This window comes from Bison bison, unplaced genomic scaffold, assembly GCF_000754665.1.
Source record: "Bison bison bison isolate TAMUID 2011002044 unplaced genomic scaffold, Bison_UMD1.0 scf7180017864289, whole genome shotgun sequence".
NCBI lineage: Eukaryota > Metazoa > Chordata > Mammalia > Artiodactyla > Bovidae > Bison > Bison bison.
Window position 1 is genome coordinate 18,792,465 of NW_011494861.1, and position 20,896 is coordinate 18,813,360.

At 44.3% G+C, this 20,896-nt stretch overlaps 1 non-coding gene across 1 annotated transcript; it reads left to right on the forward strand.

The window, feature by feature from the left end:
• Positions 1-769: 769 nt before the first annotated feature.
• On the forward strand, positions 770-842 carry TRNAG-CCC. The gene has a single exon. It is a non-coding gene; the product is annotated as a tRNA-Gly (tRNA).
• The last annotated feature ends 20,054 nt before the right edge of the window (positions 843-20,896 follow it).

A 20,896-nucleotide genomic window follows, 5' to 3' on the forward strand; every position in this document is an offset into this window, starting at 1 on the left:
GTGAACAAAAAGAAGAAAAATGTTTCCAAAATTAGGACAGTCATTCCTACTAAGGATTAGCTAATCATTGTTGGAAAGAAGAGTTGTACTGTTTACATTGTCACTGGGCAGCTCAGCTCATTTTTATTCAACTTCTCTCCTGCCCTGGGTTTCCATCAACTGGGCAGAATGTCTTTGTCTTGTCTTTACCAGATTGTATGTCAATATCAGCTTCTTCATTGTTTTTCAAAAGAAATCCTGTTCATGTTTGTGAATAGATTTTATTGAAGAATCATAGCAAAACAGAAAGCAGAGTTTATATTTCACCCCCTGCCCCATAGCAAAGTACCTCTTCTTACCAGATATAACTCTCTTATATTTCCACTGTGGGCCTCATACAGAATTCCCACACCTGGAGTCATCCCTTTTTTCCTCTAATGTCCCATGTAATTCTGCCCCTAATTTGAATACTCCACCAGGTTGCTGTTATGTAATATAACATAAATGTGAAGTCTCATCTCACCAGCCTAAGTGATTCATTTCAAACTCACAATGGTCTCCCTTGAAGAAGTGTTCAAGGAGTTTGAGGCCTGTACAAGACAGCTACACTCCATCAAAAGGACACCCCTAAATGGATGACTGTGACACAGCTGGTTAGTCACTGGTGGAGGTGGGATGATTCAGGCAAGGGACAGGGCGGAGGAAGAGGTGGACTTCAAGTGACCAAAGACAAGCTGATATTGTTTCATGAAGGCCAGATTAAGTTCTCTAAGAAAGAAGAAATAAGGCTTCCTTGGTGGTTCAGTGGCTAGAACTCTGCACTCCCAAAGCAGGGGGCCCAGGTTCAATCCCTGATCAGGGAACTATATGCCACAAGCCTCAACTCAGAATTCACAAGCAGCAACTAAAGATCCCACGTGCCACAAGACCCTAAATAAATATTTTTAAAACAGAAAGAAAAAAGTGCAGCAAACCTGGTGTCATTGTAGCCATGGCTCCTAATCATCAAAGAGAAACAGGCACTGTCTTGACAGCTTGTTGGGACAGTTGGGTTCACGGCATATCTCATGCAGCTCCCCCTGAAGGAATCCTCTCTGCTGCTTATGCTGCTGCTACTGCTGCTAAGTCGCTTCAGTCATGTCCGACTCTGTGTGACCCCATAGTTGGAAGCCCACCAGGCTCCCCTGTCCTTGGGATTCTCCAGGCAAGAACACTGGAGTGGGTTGCCATTTCCTTCTCCAATGCATGAGAGTGAAAAGTGAAAGGGAAGTCACTCAGTTGTGCCCGACTCTTCGAGACCCCATGGACTGCAGCCTACCAGGCTCCTCCGCCCATGGGATTTTCCAGGCAAGAGTACTGGAGTGGGGTGCCATTGCCTTAAATGACCAAATTAACACAGGAGCCGGAGAAGGCAATGGCACCCCACTCCAGTACTCTTGCCTGGAAAATCCATGGATGGAGGAGCCTGGTAGGCTGTAGTCCATGGGGTCGCTAAGAGTCAGACAGGACTGAGCGACTTCCCTTTCACTTTTCACTTTCATGCATTGGAGAGGGAAATGGCAACCCACTCCAGTGTTCTTGCCTGGAGAATCGCAGGGACGGCGGAGCCTGGTGGGCTTCCATTGATGGGGTCGCACAGAGTTGGACACGACTGAAGCGACTTAGCAGCAGCAGCAACACAGGACCAAATTAATAATGGAACATAACTTTGCCACAGCACCAAAGGCCTCACATTTGTCTGCTGCCATGTTGGGATGTGGCCTCTCCATGCCCTTCCCTCATCTCACTACACAAGTACCTCTTTCCAGATCTCACTGAGAACCATAGCTTGTAGAACTCTGATACTTGGGTGTCTGAAAAATGCTTCAGCACTCAGTTTAGGAGAGTCAACGTGGTGTAACAGGGAGAGTTTGGGGAATAATATATGTGAGTGTGTTTTGTTAATGAATGAGATAACGCGTGCATGTACATTGTATTTTTAATGAGTCAGGAGCCAAGGGTACTAATACCCACTTAACTAATGCGCCTCAGAAAGTCACTTTACCTCTGGAGAACTGAGTTTCTGTATTTGTAAAAATGGTATTATTTAACTAGATGCTCTGTAAGATCCCTTCTGGATGAATAATGACCATCATCCTAGTGATGACTTGCTATTTATTGCATGCCCAACATACTAGGGCAGTCTTCTAACCCTTGCACATGTACTATCTCATTTATTCCCCCAAATAATCTTATTCAAATATTATTATCATCATCCCTATTTTTCAAATTGACAGAAGCTGAGGCACAATTGCATCAAGCAGCTTGTCTAAAGTCATTCAGCTAAAAAGAAGAGCTAGGATTTTAACCCAGCAATGTGGGTTGCCTACACTCAGCCACTATGCTATACTGCTATTATGAGTATGTTTTAATTATGTGCTCTATAGAAACAAAAACAAACAGATAAAAAAAAAAAAAGCTTTGAGATTGCCAACACAACATGGGTAAACAGCCAGTGTAAAACTGGATATTTTTACAGTGGTGGCAGATTCTTCACAACTCATTTATGTTCTTCTCTAGATTTCTTATAACTAACATGGAACAGTTGACCTGGTGTTAGAAAGCACACACTTATGTCGTGAAACAGGCAAAGCTAACTGGCCTACCCAGGATTGAACAGTTGACCTTGGGCACTTGATCATTTGGAAATATTTCACTTCCCATTTGGGGCAGCTATTTGCTCATGCTGTGCCTGGAGAACCAGGCTTTGAGATCACCAGAACGGACAGTGTTGATGGCCTGCTCATGGGCAAATGGCTTCTTGTCTCACCTTCCCCTGGGGAGCCATCTGAAGGTACAAAATACAGTTCAAAAGAGGCAGCCTTTCACTCAGTGCTTAGAGACAGCTCAGAGCATCAGCTTTCGGTTAGCTCTGGTTCCTACTATAGCTGAGCACATTTTCCATACGTTGAATGGCTTGCCCCTTTTGCCTGTCAACTGCTAACCCGCTCACCCTCCAGAATAGCCATTCACATCGATTGATCCCACTTTGAACTTGTGTAGTATTGTCAGCTCTGCAACAGAATTTAGTGTCTGATTTTGAGTTTTATCCTACTGCTCTGTGGCCATTTCACGTGTTGTCAGATCTAATCTGCACCAACAGGTGCCTTGAAGAAAACAAGACATACCTCTTTTATTCCTCTGTAGCACCTGGGTCAGTGATGTACCAGAACACAGTTCTGTTACTACCAGCAACATATTTGCTGGATTAGATTGAAAAGAAGAATTGCATACAGGTATCATCTTTTGAAGAAAGAGCTTTAGAACTCAGGAGTCTTTGTAGAAATGAGAACTCCTGATCACCATTTGCATGTAGGCTCCTACAGACCTAACTCTGTTGTCACAGCCACAATTGCCATTTCTTCAGATTGCAAAATCAACAAAAGTTTTAAAGGATAATGTCACCTGGGAATGATACCAGCACAAAAACTTGCAACATGAAACAGCCAGCCATGATTAACTCAATTCCAATCAGGCTGGTAGAAAGCAAGCAGAAAGTTAGATCCCCATGGGAATCACCTCAGGAAGGAACAAAAGGTCAGGTCTAAAGAGGGAGTCATTCTTGGACAACAACACAGAAGGTGGGTAGGCAGGAAAGGAGGAATGCCAAAAAAGGAAGGCAGAAAGCCCCCAGAAACTGTGTGTCATTAGGCCAACCTTTGGGGATGCCTCTTGAGTACATTTTTGTGATAACATGTGCATGTGGAGATTCAAGACATTTCCTCCAGCAGGAGACACCAGATAATATCTCATCAATTCATAGTCTAAGGAGTCAAGGAGTTTGCTTGTGTTGTCTTGATCTGATTGGCATTCTAGGCTGCAACAGAATAGTGATGTCTTAATTTGAAGAAACTGCTTTTCAATCATCCATCTCTTTCTGTAAAGCCATTATAACCATGGTTCTCAAAGAAGACTTACTGGGTGGAAGGGATGTTTGTGCATTTTCCCTTCCTGAAGTTTCCTAGGGTGGATAGTGGAACATCCGATCTGCTCAGTTGAGTGTGTATATGCTCAGAGTACAGCAGAAGAGAGACCATTTGATTGCTCCTGTCAGGGTATGTGTGAGGTTGACTGTGAAACAAATGTAGGCAGTCCTGAGCCAAATGTCCATTGCAGTCCAAGGCATCTGCAAGGCACATTTGCTTTTTGGCTGTGATGGAAAGGGGTTGGCTATGTCTGTCGTGTCTTCCTTTCCAGCTCTGATCCCCTGAGCTAGAGGAAGGTGTTGCCATTGATGTCTTTCCCAGGTACATTTTTTTTGTTTGTTTTTTTCTTTTGTAGATTTTATGCATTGACAGCCCAAAGCCTTGAGTAAAGAAACGATTCTTTAGGAACAAAAAAGCTCTTTTTTGTCTGTGACATTTAGGACATCAGGCAGAATGGTCTTTCCAGATAAAGTTGGCTGGTGATGGGAAGAGTGGCGTCTACGGGTCATAAAGCACGATGTCTGTACATATTTCCTGCCGACAGGCACTTACTCTGTGTGCCAACCCCATGTGTTAATGTCACCACTTCCTTCTCCATGGGGCTTCCAGGTTTCTTTGCTGAATAATTCTGCCTGCGGAGCTTCTGTTGGTAGAACTGGGAAGGAAAACTGTGCTGACATGAACACCTTCTTCAGTGAGTTTATTTTTTTAGTTGGCTATTTCCAAATATTTAAAAATTTCTAACAAGCAGAAGGAAAAGGTAGAATAAAAGGAAATAAACAGCATTTAACTACACATTATTATAATTTTTTTTTTTTTTTTGCTGGATTCAGAACTTAGAATTTGACTAGGTATTGAATCTGGTGCTAATGCATACATTTAATAAACTTTTTAGAATCCAACAAGAGAGACAAGAAAGTCCCAAGCCCCTAGTGGTACCAGAGGTGTCACTGACTAAGTGAACACAACTACTATCCAAGTGCTGGAAGAGGAGTGGGCTTCCCAGGAGGTGCAGGTGGTAAAAAATCCACCTGCCAGTGAAGGCGATGTGGGTTCAATCCCTGGGTAGGGAAGATCCCCTGGGGAAGGAAATGGCAACCCACTCTAGTATTCTTGCCTGGAGAATCCCATGGCCAGAGGGGCCACAGGCCATGGGGTCATAAAGGAGCTGGACACAACCTAATGACTAAACAACAAGAGGAGGAACATGTGGTCAAAGTGACTTGATTGTGGATGGAGATCTCTACTCCTTTCTGTTAACCTTGTTGTAGCTCCCAAAGATATGTCCTCCCCCGACCCAGGGCACTCCTGTGATCTTTCATGACATGAGGAAATATACACAAGAACATTCTTTTTAAGTCCAAACTAAAATTATCTCCTAGGGATTTGGTAAAACAAACAGTTTGGGTTATTTTGGATGGGGGTAGAGAGAGAGAGGGTGTTTTCTCACTTTTTACTTGACACTTTCTTTCTTGTAAGAGGGGAAAAAGGTTACAGAAACGTGAGAAAAAATATGAGCTTGTCTGACCCGCCCTTCCCTCTAGGTATTGGGCAGCTGTAAATCTGGATTGAGCAATGCGTAAAAGAAGTCTGGTCACTTTCAGTGATTTTTGTAGTATATCACTGTGATCTGTGATTTTAAAAATTGTTTTCAATTTTATATGCTTTATAACTTTAGGTTAGGTTTTTAAAAAATGAAATATAGGGCAACAAAAGGAAATTGAAATGTATGTTTTCTTAAGTGAAATTAGTGTGAATCTTTAATAATATTAATCACAATTTATCACATCAAAAAAAAAAAAAAGTATATCTTCGGGATGTCTCTCTGAAGTTCTCCTCAGGATCCAGAACTCAGAATTGCCTTAGTCTAAAAATACTTCATAACTCTAATGCTACAAGGGCAACAATTCAGTCTGAGGTAGAAGATTCTGAAGAAAGAAGAGGTGCTTTCAATTACAGGGACTGCTATTACAAGAAAGATGGGAATCATATGTTCTCTATTCCTAATGACGAGAAAATTAATTTAAAAAAACACTTGAATAAAGAAAAGCTAGCTAGACATAAGGAAGAATGAGCTAACAGTGATGTTTGTGGAAAATGAGAGCCAACAAGGGGTATTTTCCTGTTTCTGTTCTTGAATAGTCAGTATATGGATTAAAGACACCAGTGTCTTAGAGGAGGCTTTACGGGTTTCACCTCAGTGCACAGAAGGGGCATTGCTGCTGCTGCTGCTAAGTCCCTTCAGTCGTGTCTGACTCTGTGCGACCCCATAGACAGCAGCCCACCAGGCTCCCCCGGCCCTGGGATTCTCCAGGCAAGGGTACTGGAGTGGGGTGCCATTGCCTTCTCTGGGGACATGTCTAAGTAGCCAAAAAACAAGAAAATAGTGCAAATGTTCACAAACTTGGTGCCAGGACAAAGCATCCCCAGAAACAGTGATACAGTAGATGTGGCGTGGTCTCTGGAAATCTGTACTGCTTTTGAAGAATAACAAAACTTGTGAAGCACAGATGCAGTGCTGAAGTCTCTGACTTAGGTGCCAGGAGCCTGGGTTCATCCCCTAGTCTGTCCCTAATTCATGAAAGATCCTGGCAAGTGGCAGTTTCTTTGCCTAGAACATCCATATTTCACTTGGTCCTTCTGTCTCATGAGAAAAGAGCTGCAGAAGGTTTTCTAAGGTAGAAAAGCACTTTACAAATCTGATGGCATATTCTTTTTATCAAATTTTACATCCCTCATTAATCACTTTCCCAAATTAATCAGAGAAAGCCTTCTCTTCCCCCAGCTAATATGATACAGGGGATTGCAAATCCACAGATACTAATTAGGAGCCTGCCCTGTGAGCACACCTGTAGAACCCAGTCTGCTACTTTCCACCTTTGTGATCTCAGGGAAATTATTCAAATTTTCCGAGTTTCTGTAACCTCATTTGTGAAATGGAGATGCTTTTACTTGCCCTAAGGCAATGGCACCCCACTCCAGTGCTCTTGCCTGGAAAATCCCATGGACGGAGGAGCCTGGTGGGCTGCAGTCCATGGGGTCGCTGAGGGTCAGACAAGACTGAGCGACTTCACTTTCACTTTTCACTTTCCTGCATTGGAGAGGGAAATGGCAACCCACTCCAGTGTTCTTGCCTGGAGAATCCCAGGGACGGGGGAGCCTGGTGGGCTGCCGTCTATGTGGTCGCACAGAGTCGGACACGACTGAAGTGACTTAGCAGCCCAGTTGTCATGAGGATGAAACCTGTAAAGTTCTTGCTATCCTTCAGAGCAGTCTGAGTCTTCTCGCCCAGAAATCCTTTCCTTCTCTTTCAATAGTTCCTTCCTCTACTTTTGAATGTGACTGTCTTATGGCAGAGACTGAATGGCAAAATTGGACCGGAAAAAAGTTAAGGTGAACAGAAAATGGCCCAGAATTAACAGAAATAAGTGTTTTACTTTCTCCAAAAGCTATATATATATATATATTTGAGAAGGAAATGGCAACCCACTCCAGTATTCTTGCCTGGAAAATCCCATGGATGGAGAGGCCTGGAGGGCTACAGTCCATGAGGGTCACAAAGAGTTGGACATGAATGAGCGACTAACACACACACACACACACACACACACACACATTGAGAAAAGAGTCAGAGGTGCCTGTCCCTGGGTGTGTGGTGAGGGACATAAAATTCCCTCGGAGCATCTGTAAACTCAACTTCATTGAGAACTCAAGGCTCTTTGGCAAACAGAACACATGGAATTTCTAGAGGCTCCTATAATGATGTTTAAAAAGCAAACAGATATATTCAGTGAGGTCTTTTCTGGCCTCAGCTCTGGAATGATTCTTGCCCTTTTTCTGTTAAGAAGGGACTTATGAGAGAGAATAGAAGCTGTAGTGTCAGACAGAAGAACAATGGAGCCATGTTTTAGGTGGGATTTAAAAAATTACAGCTATGGAACACTTCATTCCTAAAAATCTCTGGCATCAACAGAGAATAGATACAGCAGGTGCTTCTGGAAACATAAGTTTTCTTTTTTTTTGGCAGTGGGGTGGGTGAGTCCTTGTTCAAAATAGGTTAGTGATATAACTGCAGTCCTCAAAGAGAGTATAATACCCAACTAGAGATCGCCTACTCTTTTCTTTTATTGCAGACAAGCTCAATATGATGGGAGAAATGTCCTTGAAGCATTGACCTGAGTGCCTTCATAGGTGGAGATGGCATTGCCATCTGACAATCAATTAGGCACTTGAGAAGTTGTTTTTGAAGCCACCCTTGTATCCCAAATGCTTAGTGGCAGAAGAGATTCTGTGGCAGAGACTGGCTGGTCACTTCCCTGAGTCTAGGGGTGTGACAAGAAGCCCAGACTCTCCAGTGTGACACCTGAGGGCTTTCCTGATATGCCACAGGCTTTCCTCTCTAACTTATCCTTTACTTGCCCCTCTTCCACAACCCACTGTCCCCCTCACCGAATGCATGAATAAATGAACGGATCATTTCCAGTAACTCCTTAAAAGCAAAAATCCGACCCTTCCCTACCTCCATCTCTCACAACTCTACATTTTGAAAGATGCAACTATGGTACTTTGTTCTAGAACCAAGAAGTTTTGAGGGGTAAGGATTTGCTGACAAATGGTCCTTTGAGTTCTTGTGAGATAAAGACTCTAATCCCATTACCCAACCATAGATATAGAACATATCTTATCTATGTGCACGTGTGCTTAGCTGCATTCAACTCTTTGCGACCCCATGGACTGTAGTCTGCTAGGCTCCTCTGTCCCTGGGATTTTTCAGGCAAGAATACTGGAGTGGGTTGCCATTTCCTCCTCCAGGGGATGTTCCTGATCCAGGGATTCAATTTGCATCTCCTGCATTGGTAGATGGATTCTTTACCACTGAGCCACCTGGGAAGCCCTTACCTATGAGTATAGAGTGAATATTTGTGTCTCCTCAAAAATTCATGCACTGAAGCCCTAATCCCCACTGCACTAGCACTCGGAGAAAAGGCCTTTGGGAGAGGCATTAGAGTTACATGAGGTTATGATCTCACGATGGGACTACTGCCCTTATAGGGAAAGGAAGAGACACGAGATCTTTGTCTGCCATGTGAGGTACAGCAAGAAGACAGCCATCTGCAAGGGAGCCCTCCCCAAACAGAACCAACTATGATAGCACCTCGATCTTAGATTTCCCAGCTCCCAGAATGGTGAGAAATAAATTCCTGTTATATAAGCTGCCCAGTCTGTGGTATTTTGTTATAGCAGCCTCAGCAGACTAAGACAGAAATTGGTATTGATCATGGGATACTGCTGTAACAAGTACCTAACAATATGGATGTGGAACTGGGCAGAGAGCAGGAACTGGAAGAGTCTTGAGGTGCTTGCTGGAAAGAGCCCATATTGCCAAGAAAGGAGAGTTAAAGGTATTCTGGTGCGGGCTCAGACAGTGTGGAACAAAGAGCGTGGCTGTGTTCCTCAAAGGCTTTGAGATCCGCTCACATCCATGGCTCCTTTACACGGAGGCCCTTGGGCAACATGGCAACAGTGGAAAAGCAGAGGGACTGGATCCTCCTTGTGCTGGTGGCAACGCCTGGCTTCCAGGTGCTAGCTTTGATAGGGGGATAGTGTTCTAGAAAGCTAACTTGGAATTGGTCTAGTCTGGAAAACAGAACATTTTAAATGGAAAGAGACAATTTCTGGGGAATCCTGCAAGAGATAAAAGTGGGGAAAATTGAGAGAGAGAGGGCAAGTAAAGGAATGGACTCTAAAGGAGAGCCAGGGACTTCCCTAGTAGTCCAGTGGTTAAGAATCCATCTACCAATGTAGGGGCCATGAGTTCAATTCCTAGTCAGGGATTGTCCCCCACATGCTGTGGGGCAACTAAACGCATTCACCACAACTACTGAAGCCCACGTGCTCTAGAACCTATGCTCTGCAACAAGAGAAGCTACCACAATAGAAGCCTGTGCCCCACAACTAGAAAAGATTGCACACAGCAACGAAGACCCAGTGCAGCCAAAAACAAACAAGCAAACAAATAAAACAAGGAGCCATTTTGTTGTGCGGTGTTTTTAAGAGTTGTCAGATGGCTCAGGTCCATTGCGACCAGGTGAGGAGCGGAAAACTCATTTGCTAATCTTTCCTGCCACCAAACCCCACCCTCCAACTTGTTATACTACTCGTAGTCATCCAACAAGTAGTGATGCCTCTTTCTGGCACATTAAGCATTGTGCTAAACCTTATGGGTCATATAGAAAATATAGGAGACACAGGTATGTACCTAAGTTTCTAGCTTCACAGAGGGAACAGGGCTCATTCCTGTGTAAGCGAGCACTAGAAAAACAGAAACAATTTGAGATGGTGCAGTTCACAAAGTGCTCTAGATGGCAGTTCTTTGTTGCATATTAGAACTGGTTGGGGGAACTTTTAAAAATCATGAGCCCAGGCTATACCCCATCGAGGTGAAATCAGAATCTCTGGGAGTGGAACCCAGACATCAGTATATTTTAGTTGCCCAAGTGATCCCAGTGTCTTACAACCAAGTTTGAGAAACCATGCTCTAACTGAAAAACTAGCTCTAATGGAGAAAAAAATCCAAGCTGTACATTCATTAGCTCTGTAATCTTGGACTAGCCAATGATAATTCTGGGGCCTGACTATTTCAAAGATTTTTGTAAGTCCCATTAAGAGCACTTTATGTCTCCAATGATTAGCATAATGACTGCCGCATAGAAGGTACCCAACAAAGATGCATTTATTTGAATGGATGATATTGGAAGAGTTATTTAATAAGCTTGAAAATTAATAGCAGTATTATTTGCAAAAGGTGGTTTAGTGACAATATCCGTAGTAAAAGTTGTGGTGATTCAGATTCCAACGTAAACAGTAGAGTTAAGGCCCAGGGTTTAACATGGTGGCTGTTCATAATGATGTACCACACATGTTTGCTAAATTGAGAAGTGCCTTGGGTGGATTGAAAGAATCAAGAGTAAAGCCTTTTAGTTCACCTTGGGAAATTATCTGCTTCATTGCTCTGGTCTCTGTCCATCTGTCCATGTACCACTGAGATGCCAAGCCAATAAGCCTATGGCAGATGTCCAGGAAAGTACAGAGGATATGGGAAAGCTAGAGAGATGGGGGGAGGGAGAGGAAAGGAGGGAGAAGACAGGAGTAGGGGGTGGTGGGTAGTAGGAGGTGAGGATTTTTGGTAAAGGAGGAAGAGGGGGGTACGACAGCATACCAAGAAGGAATTAAGAGAGGTTGGGAGGATGGAGAGTGATGGAAGAGACAGTGAAATGCTGGCTGGGCCAATGGTTCAAGGCAATGAGATGACAATAAAGGTTTGGTTTCATGATGATTTGAAGGTCCCAGGAGATGAGGGCCGAGAAGAGAGGAGAACGTGAAGTTGCTCAGTCGTGTCCAACTCTTTGCGACCCCATGGACTGTAGCCTACCAGGCTTCTCTGTCCATGGGATTTTCCAGGCAATAGTACTGGAGTGGATTGCCATTTCCTTCTCCAAGGGATTCTTCCCAACCCAGGGATAGAACCCGGGTCTCCCACATTGTAGACAGGCGCTTTACCGTCTGAGCCACCAAGGAAGTCCAGAAGAGAGAGGGGACTTGTCAAAGGAGCTGAAAAACCATAAGAATTCAAAGAACGTGGCTATATAGCCCACCAAGAGCAGGTCAGGTTTTACTTTCCCAGCACTTTGAAAGCCTGAAGGTTGTTAAATTGCCTCCCATTCCTGAAAAAGCCCAGGCAGGCAGCTCCCTCTGGGACTTGCATTAACCCAAGTGCTCCACTGCCAGAAACCGGCTCACTCCACTGGTCTGTCTGCAGTCCTAGCCTAGCAACACGATCAAACTTTATGAGGCTTGTTACAAGCAAATTACATGGGAAGCTGCAAAGGGTTGGAGGGAGGAGGATGGCAGTGGGGGGCCAAGTACACTGCTGGGAAAGGGGCGCCAGGGTAGGATACTGGGCTCAGCCTTGACTTGGAAAGCATTAGAGCCCATCACGGAGCAGCTGGCGGCTCCCGCCTCCAGGGCCCAATTTTCCGACTGATGACTTGAGTGTTCACACCTGCACTGGCTGGGACCGAGGCCCTCCTTCCGCAGAGTTAATGGAGCAAGCAGAACCGAGGAATGCTTTTGGCCACGACAACCATTTCTCTCCTCCTTGGCCCCACCCTCTCTACTGGCAGAGCAGGTTTCTCTCCAGCCCCATGTCAGCTTCTCCTTCCAGGCCTCTCTGCTGCTGAGGTGTGTAATCTCCATGCTGGTCCCCCACTCCACCTACTAGGTAGCCTCAGAGAGACCTGCTCCAAGACACACAAGAATCCCAGCACCTCTCCCCTGAGATGAGCTGCTGGTCTCTCCCTTGCCAAGTGGCTTCTTCTTCCCCTTCCAAATGTACAGACCCAAAACTATTCACTGGACTTTGTCCTGCATAACATAGCCTTGGACAATTCTGCTTACTTTTATTTGGCTTCCTCAGTATATTCTGCTGGAAAACAGACGGGATGGAATAACTACAAATATCCCTGGAGCAGGGGTTCCTGTGGTTCAATGTAACTTTTACAGAGAAGAAAAAAACTCATGCAGATAATATTGCTTGAACACTTTCCTATAGGAACTGAATCTTTGGAGAGCCTCTACAACCAGAGTTCCTCTCTTCAGCAGTACACACTTGTGTGTGTGTGTGTGGCTTCCCAGGTGGCACAGTGGTAAAGAATATGCCTGCCAATGCAGAAGTCGCTAGAGACGAGGGTTCAATCCCTGGGTCAAGCAGATTCTCTGGAGTAGGAAATGGCAACCAACTCCAGCATTCTTGCTTGGAGAGAAGAGCCTGGTGGGCTACAGTCCAGGGAATCACAAAGAGTCAGACATGACTGAGGGACTGAAAGTGCACATGTGTTTTGCCAGCACACACGTGTATATACACATGCACACACACACACGTTCAAATGAAAACATGGTCACTCACAATCTTGCTGGAGCAGGACCAAATCAGAGTGTCCAAACAGGACTGATGGTTTTGGACAATTTAGGAGATGGATGCAGGGTAAGGTCAACCCTGGGCAGTTTTGGACAGATGCTTTAGACTAATCTGAGATGCAGGGAAACCAGGGAAGCAAAGGAAAGATGCTATGTGAATGATGTTATATAAATTTTCTCTCCCAGCACAGCCTGAGGTGGTTAGATGCTGTTTCTATCCAATGGGAGCTCCTTATGCTCTCCCACTAACGCTGGAAAAACATTCACTTAGCAGGCTTGTCCAAACAATTCCCTTTTTAATTCAGACATGATGAACAGCAGGGGAGAAGCAAAGCCCCAGGGCTGTCCACCTCAATACCATCACTCCTGACAGGGCACAGAGCCACGCGTCCACCTCAATGGTCCATTAAAAAGCCTGATGGGGAAACTGTGTTTATGGCCAGGTTACAGAACAGGCGGGAAACAATTAATGCCTTTCCCCACAGCCCCTTTCCTTCTATTTTCCCTCCTACCCAATGCGTGCTCACAAACCCAACTCCATCCCTGGCCTTAAATACTCTTTGACAAGCTTTCTCTGGCCCACCCAAGCTCCTTGCACAGTGGTTCTCTCAGAGCACACCTAGCAGGGAAAACCATATTTACATGTGGACCTCTCCGTCTCAGATTACATCTAGACTCACAGACTCTTCCTTCTTTTCCATCCATACTTTCGTCTAAACAGGTTCTGGTGCAGCTGTAAACAATTGCCTGCCAATGCAGGAGACAGAAGAGACATGGATGCAGATTCAATCCCTGGATTGGGAAGATCCCCTGGAAAAGGAAATGGCAGCCCACTCCAGTATTCTTGTCTGGAAAATTCCATGGACAGATGAGCCTAGTGGACTATGGGCCATGGGTTGCAAGGAGTCGAACACAATTGAGCACTCAGCACACATTCATTTGCCATTTCATCTCCCTGACCTTGAACCTGCTCCCATCTTCTTTTCATACACAATCGTTCAGAAAAACATCCCTGCCTCTCTTCCTTCCCTAACCCAACCCTCCACCATGGCTCTAATTTCCCTCCACCTCTTAGCGGCCAATTCAGCACCTGCCCACTCTCCTCCTGGAGCTCACAAGAAGCTTCTATGCGAGGCAGTCTTATAACTATTTTATTGCTCCCTCTCTCTCTCTCTCAATATATTCCTGTCCTTCCAACTGAACTAGATTCCCCTGAGTTAAAAAACCTGCCTTTGGATTATGTAACAAGTTCCTCAGGGAATACATGAGGATTCAGCCAGTCAAAAGTAAAGCGAACTGCCAAAAAAAAAAAAAAAAAACCTATTAAAAAAAATGGCTAGTTTACATAGGAACCTAATTAGAGAGAGATCTAGTTGGTGGAAAGTAGTGGGAATCAAGACAGTTCTAGGTTGGGGAATGTTAGTTTCTTATCCGACAGCCATTTTGCAAGCATTAACAGGATGAAAAATGCCACTGGGGGGAAGAGGCATCTTTGAATACCTAATATGTGCTTTCCGAGGTACAGCAACTGTTCAAATATAGCAGTATTCACTGTAGCAATACAAAACATATACCACAAGTGTGATTAATTAGCCAGAGACGATCTATACCATATGCTATCAGACAGTCACTATTATGATGAAGTTTAATAACATGACATATCACACTGTGATTAATATACATTCAATTATTCAAATATGGCTGTGCTGCGCTTATAGTTTCTTTGTAAGAAATGGAAATCATTGTAACACGTTTCACACATATTTCCATATCCATAACTTTATTTTTCTGTGATATTTCAAGAAGTTGGATATTGTCCTCATGGGACTGCTCAAATAAAAGTCTCGAGTACATTGGAAGCAGGCTGGCTTCCAAAAAGAGCAGTGTGAGATGTACCTACGAGGAATGCAGGTGCTGAGGGGCAGGGCAGAGCCAGAGAGAGAATCGGAAGGCCTTTCAGAAAAGATACGCAATAACAAAGAACTGCTAAGCGCTTCTTGCTGTGGGAAACTGAGACTACTAAATTCAATTGACAGGCCAACGTTTAAGATGCTATCTACTGCAGGGGTCAGCAGACAGCAAATCTGCCAGGAAAGGGGCAGATAGTAAATTTGTTGATTTGGGGGCCATATGGCCCCTGTCACACCTGCTCAACTCTGCTGCCGAGGTGCAAAGGCGGTGATAGTCAATAATCAATGGGTAGAGCCCCACTCCAAGAGAACTTTATTTATGGACACTGATATTCGGATTTCGTATAATTTTCACACGGCACCAAATATTATTCCTCAGTTGATTTTTTTCATTTAAATATGCAGAAACGATTTGTAGCTCATGGGCTGTGGAGAAACAGGTGGTGGGCTGGATTTGGCACACGGGCTGCGGTTGCTGACTCTGATTTCAAGTGTTATATTGCAGACGTTTACCGACTGTCTAACTCCCTCCCTGCCCTGCCCTCTTCTCTCGCCCCTCTCTACTTCTTCTCTCTCTTTTCTTTCTCTACCTCCAGCTTGTGCCTGTTTTACCTCCAAAAGTTATCAAGGGCATCCTGATATGCCAGATAGTGTATCTATGGAATCCTTCTCTGTTTTTTCTCTATTCTATTTCCAAAGAGTGGGGATTTCTGTTATTTCTTCTAGGGGAAAATAACACTGAGGAGATACCTTTCTAGATACCCTTCTCAAAGAAGCTCCTTCTTCTCACCTCCAGAGAATGGGAACTCTTACTCCTGTTCAGGAGTGGGGAGGGGGCAAAAGCCTTCACAGATCTTGTGTCTTAGCATCAGCCATGTTTCTCTACATGTTCCTACCAGACAACCACAGCCAGCGCTTCAGAAAGTGTGTGGAGGAGGATGGGGACCTGGTCAGTCATTTGGGCCCCTGAATAGGGACTCACGAAGCATAGGTACCATCACCCACATATGTGTGTGCTTCGTTGCTCAGTTGCGGCCAACTCTTTGCCACCCCATGGACTGTAGCCTGGCAGGCTCTCTGTCCATGGAATTTTTTAGGCAAGAATACCGGAGTGGGTTGCCATTTCCTCCTCCAGGGGATCTTCCCAATCCAGAGATTGAAACTGCTTCTCCTGCATTGGCAGGCAGACTCTTTACTGCACCACCATATGGGCAGCTGCTCCCTATACCAGTCTTACCAATTCCCAAATCGTATCACCCATGTCCCATGCCAATTCCCTGCTGGGGGAATCCCTGGAATCCGATTTGACATTCATTCCGCACCCGAGAGCTGGAGGTAAAGTGGAGACATTCAGAGGCTCACTGTGTCTTGTCTCTGAGTTCTCATCCAGAAGCACAGAATTGGCATTAGAAGTGGACCTCCAAGCAAAGTGCATGTGAACTTCACGTGGGGTACACTTTTGCCTCAGGCCAACCCTGACCTTAATTGGCTATAATGAGCTAAATGATATGTGAGGAGCCAAGCAAAGTGCTAAATTGCCCCTAATTTGTAAACAGGGACACTGAGGTTCAAAGTCAGGAAGTAAAATGTCCACAGTCACAACGTGAGATACAGCTGCTGCTGTAGGAAATCACAAAGACTTCTCTCTATCAGCAGTCCTTGGTCTCTATTATAGGAGTCCTGTATAAATATCTGTTACTTTATTTGTCCACTGTGAGCACTCTAGCATTTCTATAGCCATGACATTTGCCAAAACGCAATGGCACGAGGTTAATAAATGTCATACAGGAAGCAGCCCCTCTTCCACCCCCAGGTTCTGGGAATGGGAGAAATTCTACTAGATCTGAAACAAGCAAAATCACTGAACTAAAAACAAGTACACGTTGTAAACAAAAAGTCTTCGTGCCTACTCTGGTGCTGTCCTTCCCCTGTGATCTATGTTGTCTGCTTAACGATACTCGCCTGTGAGAAGCCAATAAGCGATGGGAGGTTCCTGAGAGCTGGGGAAAGTCTGAACATGTTCACAGCATTTTAAATCTCTCTACATAGTCTGATATCACTGCAAGCCCACACTCTCCCTCCAACTAGTTATTTTTAACAACAGCAAAACAGCAGCAGCATAGCTGTAGGGATGGGCAGCCGGGAAGTGCTGTACCAACCGCCAAACCTCCCTTCTGCCTGCAAGCAGACAAGCAAAGCGTCCTTCTTTTGAATGAGAACTCATCTCTCCAAGGGCCTAGAATCCATATCAGTATTAACCAACTGGTCATCTACTCAAACGGTTGGAAAAACAAAGGTGCCTTGCTACTCTGCATTGCCATTGCAAGAGGTCAAGGTGGATTTAATCAAAGCTCTCATCATGTGAGTAAGATGCAGGAATCAATGTAAGCAACAAAACTGATACGTAGAAAGGGGTAATGATCGGCCAGTGTCTGGTTACTCTGAATCAAAGCACATGATCCTGTGAAGAGCAGCTAGGATTGCCAAGATACATCTGAGAAGACCCCAGCAGGAGTTTGTAATGATATTCCTCTACAGTATGAGTTATATGTTAAGCAAATGTCCTCAAATACTTCATGAAACAAGCTATCAAAAGCCAGCTGTTGACCGCGTGTGCTTTCCTTTGAAAGAAACAGAATGTATTTTATGATTAGTTCAGAGGCTCAATATTTAGGACATGGAGGACGAGATATGGGTATACCCAAATCACAACTTAAAAGGTAAGACTTGCAAGGCCAGTGGAACAGAATTATGCCTAAGCATCTCTTTAAAGAAATGGTTCTAACATTTAAGACCCAAATGAGAATGCAGTTTACTTTCAGACAACATGGCACCCCATCCCTCCATTTTCCATGCAGTGAAAATCTGAGTTACAGTCTGCTCTGGGCATCTGTGGTTCTGCATCTACATATTCAGTCAACCTCAGATTGTGTAGTATGCATTTAGTAAAAAAAAAAAAAAAAATTCACTTGTAAGTGAACCCACGCAGTTCAAAGTCATGTGGTTCAAGGGTCAACTATACTTAATAAATTCCTCATGGGAATATTTCAATTGATTACAAAACCAGCAATGAAAAAATGTTGACATGAAGAAAAAACACTTGTCTCTGCCATCAATTAGCTTACAGTTTAATATGGAAGCCGACATGAAAATAAACAATTATAGTACAACACAATTAGATAATATCTACCAAAAAAGGCATGAAACGGAAATAGCTACCATTAGTGTTAAGCTCAGCAAGTGACTTAGGGACAGATTATTTATATTATTTACATAAAATTTAAAAGGTATGAGAGTCTAGGATAAGTGCCTTAATCTTCCTAGGAAGGTCAGGGAAGGCTTCTTAGAGGAGATACTACTTAAGTTTTCCAAAAAGGCATGCAGGCTGCCTCCCAGACAGAAGAGACCGCACACACGAAGGCATGGTGACACAAGAGCATGGTGCATAGAGCAATTCCTAGTAGATCAGAGGCTTCTGGAGGAACTTAGCAAAGTGAGAATCTCCCCTATGTGATTCTTCCCTCTAAGGACATTTGTTGCTGTTTAGTCTCTAAGCTGTGTCTAACTCTTTTGCTACCCTGTGGATTGGGGCCTGCGAGGTTCCTCTGTTCATGAGATTTCCTAGGGAAGAATACTGGGGTGGGTTTCAGTTTCCTCCTCCAGAGGAACTTTCCAGCTCAGGGATCGAACCTGTGTCTCCTGCACTGGCAGGTGGATTCTTTACCATTGAGCCACCTGGGAAGGGCATAAATGATTCTTCAAACCCTGACAGCTTTTCTCCAGTGGAAGGCATGGTTATCCCAGTTGATTTCTTGCAGATCCATAAGTAAGCTCTCCATACCCTGTTTCTTTACCTGTTCTCTACCCCTAGCTGGTGATGATCTGTCCTGGTAGAAGCAATAGATTGCATGCTGTTTTTTAGCCAGTAGGCAGAGATAATCAAGCTATTTCAAATCCTAAAAGATGATGCTCTGTAAATGCTGCACTCAATATGCCAGCAAATTTGGAAAACCTCAGCAGTGGCCACATGACTGAAAAAGGTCAGTTTTCATTCCAATCCCAAAGAAAGGCAATGCCAAAGAATGTTCAAACTACTGCACAATTGAACTCATCTCACATGCTAGCAATGTAATGCTCAAAATTCTTCAAGCCAGGTTTCAATAGTATGTGAACTGTGAATTTCCAGATTTTCAAGCTGGATTTAGAAAAGGCAGAAGAACCAGAGATCAAATTGCCAACATCTGCTGGATCAAAAAAAAAGCAAGAGTTCCAAAAAAACATACGCTTCTGCTTTATTGACTGTCAAAGCCTTTGACTGTGTGGACTACAACAAATTGTGGAAAACTCTTAAAGAGATGGGAATACCAGACCACCTTACCTGCCTGCTGAGAAATCAGTATGCAGGTCAAGAAGCAACAGTTAGAACCAGACATGGAAAAATAGACTGGTTCCAAATTGGGAAAGGAGTATGTCAAGGCTGTATACTGCCACCCTGCTTATTTAACTTATATGCACAGTACATCATGTGAAATGCCGGGCTGGATGAAGCACAAGCTGGCATCAAGATTGCCAGGAGAAATATCAATAACCTCAGATATGCAGATGACACCACCCTTAGGGCAGAAAGAGAAGAAAAACTAAAGAGCCTCTTGAGGAAAGTGAAAGTGAAAAAAGTTGGCTTGCTTAAAGCTCAACATTCAGAAAACTAAGATCATGGCATTTGGTCCCATCACTTCATGGCAAATAGATGGAGAAACAACGGAAACAGTGACAGACTTTATTTTTTGGGTCCCCAAATCACTGCATATGGTGATTGCAGCCATGAAATTAAAAGATTCTTGCTCCTCGGAAGAAAAGCTATGACAAACCTGCATAGCATATTAAAAAGCAGAGACATTACTTTGCTGACAAAGGTCTATCTAGTCAAGGCTATGGTTTTTCCAGTAGTCACGTGTGGATGTGGGAGTTGGACCATAAAGAAAGCTGAGCATCACAGAATTGATGCTTTTGAACTGTGGTGTTGGAAAAGACTCTTGAGTGTCCTCTGGACTGCAAGGAGATCAAACCAGCCTATCCTAAAGGAAATCAGTCCTGAATATTCACTGGAAGGACTGATGCTGAAGCTCCAATATTTTGGATACCTGATGTGAAGAACTGACTCATTGGAAAAGATGCTGATGCTGGGAAAGATTGAAGGCAGGAGGAGAAGGGGACGACAGAGGATGAAATGGTTGGATGGCATCACTGACTCGATAGACGTGAGTTTGAGCAAGTTCTGGGAGTTGGTGATGAACAGGAAAGCCTGGCATGCTGCAGTCCATGGGGTCACAAAGAGTCAGACACAACTGAGCAGCTGAACTCAACTGAGGCAGCGACAGGCCAAGCAGTACTGCCACAAACTTGCCCCACACTCACATCTTTGACCACAGCCATGGAAAAACATGCTCCAAGGGCCTGCTGCTGCTAAGTCACTTCAGTCGTGTCCAACTCTGTGCAACCCCATAGACGGCAGCCCACCAGGCTCCCCCATCTCTGGGATTTTCCAGGCAAGAACAGTGGAGTGGGTTGCCATTTCCTTCTCCAGTGCAGGAAAGTGAAAAGTGAAAGTGAAGCCACTCAGTCATGTCCAACTCTTCATGACCCCATGGACTACAGCCTACCAGGCTCCCTCGTCCCTGGGATTCTCCAGGCAAGAGTACTGGAGTGGGGTGCCATTGCCTTCTCCCTGAGGGCCTAGGGTCCAAGCATATTTACCAACTGTTACATCTAACCCTTACTAGAAACCTGATATTTCTATTGACTAGGGAAGCAGCATTTTTAGAACAGTCTGATGCATTGGGAAGAGCACTGGATTAGAAGTGAAGAGGTCCATCTGTGGAGGTCCACCCACATCCGTGGGTCTACCATTAATTAGCATCATTTTTCTGCCTTGTCTCTTAACCTCTCTGGACCTTGGTTTCCACATCTGTAGAATGGATAGATTGGCATAGGTCACTCTCATGGTCCTTTCTGGCTCTAAGATTCTGAGGGAATTACTCAGGGAATACAACGGGTAGAGGTTGTCAC